Consider the following 12431-nt stretch of genomic DNA (forward strand, 5'->3'; position numbering starts at 1 on the left):
CAGAGATTAGGTGGAGAGGTAGGGAGGCAAACACAGACAGATAGTGTGACACTTGAAATACCAGCTTCAGAAGTGGAATAGAGATGGGATAAAAACTTTTCTAAGATGCTGGAGAGAAAAAATTAAAAAGTCAGCCATGCAGCCTGATGTGGCCACACCACACCATCACATCCAACCACAGGTAGGGCCTCAATCCTATCCAGCAATTCTTTCGTGGCACTCACTCTGGTTCCTGTACCCCTGGCTCTGTGTTCTCAGGTCCCCCACTCCATAACCCCTTCCACTCTCAATGCTCTTGCCTCTCACATGGTCAAGAAAAGAGTAAAGGATGCCCTCACCCTCCTGCTCCCCTATCTCAGAGAAAAGTCCCACCAGCCAGAGGCTGCCCAGCCCATCCACGTGGTTCTCCTCTGAATCTGGGTCCATCTACTGGCGCACGTTTCCCCATTTTAAGCATTTGTAAGTGTACAGCTTGGTGGCATTAAGTACACCCATATGTTTATAAACCATCACCACCATCCATGTGTCACATTTTAAACTTCTTCACTACCAGCTTACTTCTCCGTTAGCCTGCCAATATGCTGGAGTCTCTCCATCTTACACGCAGACATAGACACCCCCACCCCCCATTCCGGCCATGAAACCAGTATGCCCGCCAACCTACCAATCTCTCCCACCTGCTTTCATAACTGAGGTTCCTGGAAAAGCAGTCGACTTTTCTGTTACCACTTCATGACTTCTTAGTGACTCCTCTGTCCATCTTTTCATTCCCTCTTCAATCTGGCTTCTGTCTCCATCACTCCACCGAGATTGACAATAGCTTCCTAATTGTGAAAGGCTCAGACACTTCAATCCTTATCTTACTTGTTCCCTCTCAGTAGCTCTTCTTAGAAACTGCCCCTCCCCTGGCTCTATCTCCTGCTTCTCCTACTACTATTCTCACTGCTGCTCATCTCTCTCAAATGGCTCTAATGATTTCATCATGTGTTCCTGTCTTTCATAAAATTGGATGACCCCTAAACTTTTATCTTTTGTGACCTTGCTGAGGTCCAAATGCTAAGTATCCTCACCTAGATATCCCGTATTACCTCAGACTGAGGAATCCAAATTTCTGCTCTCCTCCCCCAATTTACACCATCTTATACAGACTAACGCTACAACCATCCACAAATCAAATGGAAATCATCTCAGACCCTTCTCTGTCTTCACCTCTCAATCCAATCAACCAAAAGCAAAGTCCCACTGATTCTAACTCTCTAGGACTTCTATTTATAGAGTTAATACTCACTACCATTATGGTGGTAAAAGCATCCACAATGTCTAGCTTGGACTGTATTATAATAGCTATTTAATCTTTTTTGTTTGTTTGTTTGTTTTTGAAGACTTTAGGGTCGCCTGGGTGGCTCAGTGGGTTAAGCCTCTGCCTTTGGCTCAGGTCATGGTCTCAGGGTCCTGGAATCGAGCCCCGCATCGGGCTCTCTGCTCAGTAGGGAACCTGCTTCCCCCTCTCTGCCTACTTGCTTTCTCTTTCGGTCAAATAAATAAGTAAAATCTTAAAAAAAAAAAAAAAGATTTTATTTATTTATTTATTTATTTGAGAGACGGAGAGTGAGAGGGCAAGCAAAAGTGCGGAGGGGAGCAGACTCCTTGCTGAGCAGGGCTTGATCCCAGGACCCTGGGATCATGACCGGAACTAAAGGCAGACATTTAACTGACTGAGCCACCCAGGTGCCCCAGCCTTTGAATCTTAATTCCCTTCCAATCCACCCTCCACGAGTGCCAAAGTGTTCTTGTTTAAGAGCAAGTGTGATTCTTTGCCTCTGATGTGATATTACAATCCTCCACTATCTTTAGGAAATAATCCAAACCATCAGCAAGGTTCAGAAGGTCCACCAAGATGTAACACCAGCCTTCTTTCCTACGCTTCCAAACACAAACCATTTTCTTCAGTCATACTTGCAGTTACTGGGATGTACCACACTCTTACAAACTTCTTGAACTTTGTTTATGTCATTCCCCTTTGCCTAGTATGCCCTTTCTCCCTGTCCACTTGAAATGACCCAACCTACCCACCCACCCCCCGTCAAAGTTCATCACTTCCTCCTCTGTGTCTCTTCTCACCTTGGTACATACATCTCTTTCAACACTTACCAATGGCTCTGGAATTATGTCCATTTCTGTCTACTTATTACTCATGCGATGTTAGTTAGGAGGAAGAGTAATTCATTTTTATTGCACTTAGTACACATGTTTGTGGAAAAGCAGGTGCCAGGAAAGAAGAAAAAACATAAATGAAAGGCTTACTTGGGCCACAGTGTTTAATGTCACAGAAGTATAGAAAAGGGAAAAAGGTATTTGTGTGACGATTTGTTTGTTATTGACTTGTTACTGATTTAGGGTGTGAGAGAAAGACAAGTGGCCATCTCTGGACAGTTCCTGATTATAAAAAGGATCACTACTTTCAATTCACATTCCAGAATGGTATTACCCTTTTTCAGATACAAATGATCCCTAAGTTACTGGAATTGTGGCTTTGAAGCTCTCAAATTAAAGCATTTAAAGAAAAAACGATGCCCCCTAGGTTTCTTGGAGATGGGAAAGGGGAAGGAAGGGAAAGACAAAGCAAGTGAAGTATGAGAAGAGTGGCTGTAACTCAGGAGTGCTAAGAGAAGCTGTTTCAGGAGGCTGACAGCAAAAAAGAGATCCTGATTTCCCAGCAAGTTAGGTGTGCCCCCTCCACCTCAAATCCCTGAACCAAGCCAACCAACTAGATCTGCCTCGGCTCTGGGCCACAGGAGATGGGGCTACCTGGCTCTAAGGCCATGGTTTCTTCAACCACTTTCATTAGAAAAAACTGCAGTTGTTCTCTCCAAAGCAGAAATAAACCGAGAGGGCTAATTTTAAACCATCTCTATAAAATATACTTTCCCTTCTGAATTAGCTTAAAAGGGTATGGAACTGAGGCATAATTTTCCCAGCGAGACAGTCTTCTCTGTATCAAATGCTCAAGGCTAACCCCTACTCTACTCTGAGTCTTGTTGAGCTCTGACATCAGATGATCACTCCCACAGCTGTATCTCTAACTCCTTCACATGGGAAAGAGTCTATTTGATTAGAAATGAAACATCCAAAGAAAGGGAGTAACAAAATTCTTTTTTATGTTTAAGCAATATTAAAAATTCCCTAAGCAACACTCTGGCAGGGTCTTCAAAGTGTATAGCCCACAGCTACTACCTACTTGCACCACCCCCAGCCCCTGGGAATGACCCCCCCACCCTGTCCAAGGGGGTGCTGAAGTACTGCTGACACATTAGTTTCTACTCTCCCAAAGACCAATCATCAAAAACCAACTGACACAGGGCCTTTAGGCTCCAAAATTCCACTACTTAGAGCTCAAAGCCAGCAACCTATGAAGTTTTTCTACAGAGTATTAATTAATCTTTACTTACTTTAGTGCCAATGAGTTTAGAGTTGAGGTGATATAGCCCTGAAAGGGCCTAAAAACTATATTCCCCATCCATTCCTGTCCTAAAACTCCAACACCGCCAAGAGGCACAGAGCTGCCACCAGGCAGTCTTCTCTGGTTTGGCAGCAGCACAGTATGAGGTTAAAAGCTATTCCTTGCCCACTGCCTGATTTTCTAAAATCCTTGCCTAATTTATTACAGACATAGGACAACTGCTAATTGACCTGCTGGCTCTGGCATTTAGAAGGTAAACACTTTGGCTTGCTCCATGGACTGAAATCTAGAAACCGATAGAACCCAAATGCTCCCTAGGGGCTATTATAAAGTGTTACTTACTACTTGACCCTCTCACCATTGTGGCTTAGGCAGACTCCAGGGAAGCCATCCTTGGGAGGAAGGCACCAAAGGATGCCACCTGCCCTTTCACAAACTGAGACTTCTATGCATGTAGTCACGAGTCAAGACTACTCAACAGCAAGCATTATAAGCTGAAGGGGGTGCATCTCACCCTCTAAAGTTCCCCTTTTGAGTATTAGGTATACCACCTGAAGAAATATCACTCACTTTGGGACAGAAAAAAGAAAGCATTCTAACTTAAATCTGTATTTGATCCAAATACTGGGCACGACAGACATAAACACTAAGTGTTAAAAAAAGACCCTTAACTAACAACCTTATATTTCCAAAGACACCTGACCGGAAGCAACAGAGAACCTCCAAGTACAGTGTGAGGATGGCAGGAACTCAATAATTTTCACAGTAGGATGACATCAAACTGGGCAGTCTTGCTTTGTGCTCTGGCTGCCCACCTCCTGTGTGGCAATTTAACCCACCTGTTTGTATTAAAGCTCAATTCCCACTCGTAACAGTGAAGGTACACAGGACCCCTGCCCTCATAACTTATGGCTCTGGAAGAGAAAGTCAGTAATCACCCAATATGAAACAAACTTTGCTGCAATTCAACTAGGTAGAGTGAAATTTGGGGTGAAGGCAGGAAAATGTTTTCACCTCATTTTCAGTCATCTAGACAACTTGGGGAGGAAAGCAGAAGAGGATAAAGAGGTTAGAAAATATACAGACAACTGGAAACATTACTTAACCTTTCTTCCCACTGAACCTTCAAATGGAACCGCTGAGAAGGGCCATATTGCAAGGTTCTAGTTGCACTGAAATAGTCTGCTTACCCTGTAACCTGGGTATTAACAGCAGTAAAAAGATCAAGCAGCAAGGGAAAACAAGAGGCATCAGTTCAGAATAAACCACAAACTGAGTAACTGGCCTCTGTGCCCTAGAGAGCCTGAACTGCTCACCTTTTAGCCTCACAAAAGAAACAGAATTGGCTGGTAGTTCAACCAGGTTAGGTGCTGGATGCACTGGGCAGAGCAAGTGGAGAGGAGCCAGGCAAGAGCCACAAGCTGTGCCAGAGTCCTGAGAGAACCCTCCAGTACTTGGCCAAGAGCCAAGAGGACTTTGAGTAGGGCTTTGGTTGCCTGAAAAGAGTAGCATTTAGGCAGGAGAAATGGTTGCAGTGCTCAGGATTGGAAGGGATGTTTTTCTAAACAACTTTGGTGAGGTATAACTTACATACACAAAGAATCACTTGCTTTAAGTGTACAATTCAATGATTTTTAGTAAATTTACCAAGCTATGCAACCATCACCACTAAACCTAGTTTCAGAACATTTCCATCACTTCAGGGAGGCTTTTTAATAACTCCCAAACACGAAGATGATTATGGCTTAGTTTAAGAGGCTAAAGAATATGAAGAAAGATGTTAGTATCCATTTGCTATTGCTGCCAATTCAGCATCTGGAAAGGAACTCAGAGCAAGCCACAGAAGAGAAATCACAGCCGTCTTGTCTGAAAAGCACTTGGCTGGGCTTAGTTTGAGGGACGTGGAACCTTACACAATTTTTTTTTTTTTTAAAGAAGTAACAAATGCTGCGAATAGTGGTTCCCAAACTAAAAGGAAGACTACCTTAATCTGTTTACATTTTCTGGCACCCTTCCCCAGTGATGTATCAGTAGTACTATTACACAAATCTCTTTTCATCGGACAGATTTTGAGTACTAGGGCAAAAGAATCAAACAGATCTCAATTAAATCTTGAAGGAGACACTGTCACTTCCCTCCTGAAAGCTGTGTGCTTTCAAAAGCACAGTGTAAAACAAGAGGTCTTGAATCCCAAACCCAATAATTTTCCAAACCACTGATCAAACAAAATAATTGAAATTTATGAAAAAAATGCATTAACCTTTTTGAAAACCATAAACATACAGGCATCTTAATTTTATCCATGGGATTGTAGGGTTTTACAGATGTCTTTTATCCTGAGATTGATGTTGGTCAAAAGCCATCAATTTTTCTTCATATGCAGGGTTAAAAAAAAAAAAGAAGAAGCAGTGAAGGGACAACTGAATCAGAAAATCAGGAAAGGTTAGAAGGCTACAGGTCCACAACTCCCAAATACACAACTGAATTGCTTAGACATGAATACACTTCCCTGAGTGCATTTTACTATACTCATCTTCAGCACTCTAGAGGTGTGGGCCCTCCAAAGAACAATCAGGCTTGCTGAGGGAATACCCCAAGAGAGAAGTATGACTCTATTGAGAACAATCAGAAGGCTAATCCAGCAAAAGACAGAGGACTACACAACTGAACTCTCCTCCCCTGGTTTCTCTCGGGTTGCTCCTCTGACTTCTGCCACACCGAGAAATAATGAGAGCTCCCAGGACTCTACCCTTGACTTTTTCTTCCTTTTATTTCATTCTGCACCAATTTTGTAACTCCCTCCTGGACATCTCCATCAGAATATGTCAGGGCGCTCCAACTCAGGTACTCGAAACAGAACTCTTCATTGTCTCTTCCAAACTTGTCCACCCGCCCCCAACCCTGAATTGTAATCCTCGTATAAAACTGCCACCCAGCAAAGCCAGAATCCAGGTGTCAGCCTCCGTATCTGTCTTCCCAAGTTCTCATTGGCGAAAAAAAGGGAGATGAGGATTATACTATACTAAGTACTGGAGGGAACACAGGACAGTACAAAATACATTCATTCCCATTTGGTCTTCCTAAATTACTCTCACATATCCCTTCCTATTCAAATTCATTGCCTTGAAGTTCATTATCTCTACATTAATTCCTACAACAGTCAAAACACACCTTTAGATCTCCTAGATGCAGATCCTGCCTCAAGGTAGGTTTTTTATTTTTTGTGGGAAGGTGCGTGCATGTGTGTGTGTCTCATAAAATTGATCACTTTAGCCATTTTATAAGGTATACAATTCAGCGGCATTAAGTAAATTCACAAAGTTGAATAACAATTACCACTATTTTCAGAACTCCTCTCATCACCCCCAACAGAAACTCTGTAATGCATTAAACAGTGACTCCCCATGTTCCCTCCCCTCCACCCCCTGGTAATCTCTATTCAGCTTTCTCTACGGATCTGCCTATTCTAAGTTACCTCATATATAAGTAGAACATATATTTGCCCTCCTCTTCCTGGTTTGCTTCACTCAGCATAACATTTTCAAATGTTTATTGACAATGTAGCATGTACCAGAACTTCATTCCTTTTTATGGCTGAATAATGTTCTACCATCTGTGTACATTCATCCATCTTTAGACACTTGGGTTGTTTCTATCTTTTGGTTATTGTCAATAATGCTGCTATGAACACAGCTGTACAAGTTTACAGACCCTGTCTCAAGTTTGAAATTCCAGTTCATATACCACATTTCTTTCAAAGTGATCTTCCTAAACAAATCGAATCATGCCACTCTCTTGTTTTCATACTCTGAAAGACACCATCTTCCTGAAAGACTAAACTCCTTGGCTGCCCCCCCATGCTAGCCCCGGCTTCAACCTCATCCTCATCACTCTCTACATCTGCCTTCATGTGCCCCATGCTTCAGGCATTCACATCTGCTGGCTGCTCCAGAAACATGCTATGCTCTTTCCTGTACATTTTGTTTTCAGAGCTTACAACATGCATGCCCACCCATGCACACACATTTGACCTCCTTCAATCTTCTCTAAACCGAGGTTGATGATAAATATAAACCTACTCGTCCATCAGGGCTCCCTTTCCACATTTTCTCTGAGCGCTTCTCTGCCCAACTTTTTTGCTCTTCCCTTCTTCCTAGGTATAGATCTCTCCTCTACTCCTCAAATACCTACCACTGGATTCTAAGCTCCTAGGGGATAGCGAGTTTCATAGCCAGGTTTCTATCCTCAGCTTTTAGCTGAGTCAGATCCACAAGTAACATTCAAAGCTTTATGGAATGAATTAAATTTTTGGCTTGTGTGTATGTATTTTGAGTGCTCAAGATAAACTGTATTTTTAAAAAGCAACAGAAATATCTGTGGGTCCTATATTTTATTTTTAAAACCACATGTAGGTTGGGTTGCTAATTTCCAGTCCTGAACTGTATTAATTCCCTGAGAAAAGAGCAATAAATAAACACATTTTTTCCAAAGGCTTCCCTCTTCAAACATGCCTGAAGCCCCACCTATTCACTGTTTCAGAAGGAACATGCCTCCTTAAAACTAAAGGGCTACCTGTAACAGAAAAATCTCATATCCAGAAGATGCAAAGGATTTGTACAAACGAATAAGAAAGATGTAGACATCCAGTGAAGAAGGAGCTAAGATCTGACCAGGTACTTCACAAAAGAAGATATCCGAGTTGCCAAAAAGCATATAAACAGGCACCCAATATCATTAGTTATCCGGAAGAGATCAAGCAAAACCACAATGAGATACTATCACACATCCATTAGAATGACTAAAATCAAAGACAGACAATACCAGGGGTAGAAAAGGATATGGAACACCTGAACTCTCAGATACTCAGTGTGAACTGGCACAACCACCTTGCAGACTGTTCAGCAGTAGTTCCTGAAGCTAAACATCCCTTTAATCATATAAGCCTCTGAAATTCTATTCTTGGAAATACATCCCAAAAAAATAAAATGTCTATGTTGATCAAAAGATAAATATAAGAATGTTTATAGCAGCTTTATTCATAATACCCCCAAACTGGAAACCACCCAAATGACCAAAAATAGCAAAATGAGAAATAAGCAGCAGTTATACTCCTATACTAGAATACTATGCAGCAGTGAAAAAGAACGAACCACTGCAACGTGTAACAACACAGATGAACTCACAGATTAATGGTGAGCAAAGAAGGCAGACACACAAAAGGATCATACTGCACGACTCCATTTATATAACAATCATAAGCAAATGCAATTCAAATCTATGTGCAGAAGTCAGTCAAAATAATGACTGCAGGGTGCCTGGGTGGCTCAGTTGGCTAAGGCGTCTGCCTTCAGCTCAGGTCCTGACCCCACGGTCCTGGGATCGAGTCCCACATTGGGTTCCCTGCTCTGCGTGGAGCCTGCTTCTCCCTCTGCCCCTCTCTGTCTTTCATGAATGAATGAATAAATAAATAAATAAATAAATAAATAATTTTTAAAAAATGACTGTAAGTGATGGGGTGGTATTACACAGTCTGGGAAGGGGCAGGAGGGGGCCTTTAGAATCCTGATCTGGATGGTGTGCTGGACAGTGCTGTGTCAGCTTAGTTAAGCTGGGAACTATGTTCCCCAGAATCCCCAGTTAGGGTTCCAAGTTAGAGATGGCCAAAAAAGGAACTTGCATGAGATTTGGAAAATGGTACTGAATCAGTGGCCATTACTCTCTGAAGGTCTTAGCAGTCAAATGTGGTAATGGACAGAGACAGAGATCCCTGGCAGGTTCCAGCAGGTCCTTGTTCTCCCCTATACTGTTCTTCCGTCTCACTGTTGACCCTCTGATCCACCACCAGACAACTGGCTGTAGACCAGAATGGATAGTAGCTGCCTAGAGGCTATGGCTTCCCACAAAGCTCTGTAGGTGGCTCCACCCCAGAAACAGATGCGGCAGACTTCTCAGACTTCCCTGTAGCCTCTGATTTGTCCTCTTATGCTGATGCTTCAGGCAGACTCGCTAGTGACTCTTCTCTGATTCCAATGCCCCACTTTGGACCTTCGCTTTCCTAGCTCTTCCCTCAATCGAGTAAGGTCTAATTTCATGAATTTCTGTAATAAATCCTTTATAACCCAAATTCACAGTAGCTCAACTTCCAACTGAACCCAGTCAGACACATACAGATATTTACATATATAAAAATTTTAGTTGCAGGGGTGCCTGGGTGGTTCGATCATGGAGCGTCTGCCTTTGAGTGCAAATTAAAAAAAAAAAGTCAAAACGAAGGGATTGGGAGGGAGACAAACCATAAGAGACTCTTTTAAAAAAATTTTTTAAAAAGGTTTTATTTATTTATTTGGCAGGCAGAGAGAGAGAGGAGGAAGCAGGCTCCCTGCTGAGCAGAGAGCCTGAAAGGGCTCGATCCCAGTACCCTGGGATCATGACCTGAGCCAAAGGCAGAGGCTTTAACCCATTGAGCTATCCAGGTGCCTCATCACAAGAGACTCTTAAACTCACAAAACAAACTGAGGGTTGCTGGGGTGGCGGTAGGTATAGGGTGGCTGGGTGATGGACATTGGGGAAGGTACGTGATATGGTGAGTGCTGTGCAATGTGTAAGCCTGATGATTCACAGACCTGCACCCCTGGGGCAAATGATACATTATAGTTAATAAAAATAATTAATTTTTTAAAAAAGTCAAAAAATAAACCAAAAAAGGGCATCTCTTCAGGGTCCTAAGAGAACTGCAATCTGAGGGGCATCCAGCAGCATACATGAATGAAACTTACACTATGCCTCACATACCAAGGAAGAACCTGACACAATGCTACTTGGCATAAGATGGGGATAGACAGCTGGGAACCCAAGGGGTGCGGCCTCTGACCAAGAGCCAGGGTGGTACACTTTATAAATAGTAAATAGGACACATGCTCCCTGCCTGGCAAGCTCTCAACTCCCTGGAACCAAGTTCCACAGTTCAGAGTAAGTTTTCACTTTCCAAGGGAGAGTCACCAAATTCAATGTGCACATGAGTTTAGGGGTCTCTAAATGGGTAGAAAGGGACATGTGGGAGAAGGGGAGAGATGAGTCACAAATCCAGCCTGTGGCATTTAGAACCTGCAATCGGGAGGTGCAACAGCAGTCTCAGGCACAGACACCCTGCCTCTGGTTGTACCTACAAAAGAATGAGATGTCTACCCGGGCATTCCCAAAGCAGCTATTTTCCAGGCAGAAAACCAAGAGGTCTTGCCCCCTTTCACCTCATTCATCAAATTATTTGTTGAGTTTGCAGTGTATGTCAGGCCGAGGAAGTTTACTGTTATGAAAATTTAAATACAGGGTGCCTGGGTGGATCAGCTGGTTAAGCATCTGCCTTTGGCTCAGATCATGAGCCTGGGATTGAGCCCCACACTGGGCTCCCACCTCAGCAGAGGAAGTTTACTGCCTATGGAGCATATGGACAGAAAACAAGTAAGCAAACAAGCATATCATTACAAAATATGAGTGCCAGGAAGGAGATGCAGATTCTCTGACTCAGAATAATAGGAGGGGCCCTAAAATAAGTTGGTCATGGAAGCTCTTCTGAGTAGGTAACTTAAAGCAGAGGTCTAAAGGACAAGAAGAGGGAACACCATGTGCTCAGTCTTGAACATTTCCACAGGTTTCCTCTCTAATTCTTTTTTTTTTTCCTCTCTCTCTCTCTAGCTGATTCTCAGTGCCATCTTCCTCTACAAAGAAAATGGAGTCTTGGAACACTGAAAAAATACAACACAATACAATACAACACGGGAGTGATGTCTGTCTATATACTGCTCTCAACCACACCACCATATAGGTAGCATTTCCTGCTTCTTAAAGCACTTTCACATATATTACACTACTTACTCCCTGCACAGTTGAGTATGGAAGGCAGATGCTAATGTCCTCCTCTTGACGGCCAGAGAAAATAGTTGTTAAAGATGAAATAAGTTGTCCTGAGTCACACAAAAAGCTACCAATACCACTGCAATTTAAAGGTTAAAGTCTCTCCATTATTCTCCCTCTGCTTCTTTATATCATACTTTTAAGCAAGCCCAAGGTCCTTCCAAGGACTCATCAACCCTCCAAGGACAACAATTTAAATTAGATAATATCAAAGTAGCCTTCCCCATCTACTTCAGTCCTGTACTTACTTACTGTAAGAAGACAAGTTTAGCCCAAAGCAGGGGAAAAAAAAAAGGATGCTCACTATCAAAGATGGATTGCTTACTTTGCCGTATCCCACAATGACTTCTATCATGGCACCTATAAGGTTAGTTATACTCCAGTATAACCAGTTTATGACTGTCTCCCAGATCTCTAAGTTCCCAGGGACAAGGAGCATGTCCTATTCCCAGCATTAAAGCAGTTAAGATAGGAGTAAACCAAACAAACTTTAAAAACCAAAACTCATATATTCTCTTCTCCCTCTTATAAATGGTCGCAGCAATCAGATTTCAAGCTAAGAGTAAGATTTTACAAATACTCTGTGCTTTGGAAGGATGAGGCTTAAGAGGTTTATTGGCCTATTTCTTGTTGATTATAACAACTGTCACCATTTACTGAACTTTCCTATGTGCCAAACATTGTATGCTGGCACTTCACAGAAATCTTTTAATTTGATCTTCACAAGAGCCCTACAAGACCTCTTATGATTCTCACTTTGCACATGAGAAAACTGAAAATCAGAGGATAATTAACCTGTCCAGCTAATAAGCTGAAAATGGTAACATTCAAACCCAGGAGTGCATTACTCTGAAGCCCAAATTATCCCATCTCTTCCCCAAGAAGTCTAATGCGTCAAAAATGGAATACAAACATAGACCTCTGAAGGGCGACCAGAGCACCCAATGGGAAAGGAAGTCGTTCCAAACCTTAGACATTTGATATCATGATTTATTATACCACCAAGCACAGCAGGGTTCAGCTCCAACCACTGCTGAGGGAAAGATGGGGGATGGGGGGT

General features: G+C 42.6%; 1 protein-coding gene across 17 annotated transcripts in view; it reads right to left on the bottom strand.

Annotated features, from left to right (window-relative positions):
- The window catches only part of MICAL3 (microtubule associated monooxygenase, calponin and LIM domain containing 3), a 215417-nt gene that overhangs the window by 131417 nt on the left and 71569 nt on the right, over positions 1-12431 (bottom strand). The gene's annotated exons all lie outside the window — the stretch shown is intronic.

The sequence above is a fragment of the Mustela putorius genome, unplaced genomic scaffold (genome assembly GCF_011764305.1).
Source record: "Mustela putorius furo isolate JIRA1106 unplaced genomic scaffold, ASM1176430v1.1 tig00003988_pilon_pilon_pilon, whole genome shotgun sequence".
NCBI classification, from domain to species: Eukaryota; Metazoa; Chordata; class Mammalia; order Carnivora; family Mustelidae; genus Mustela; species Mustela putorius.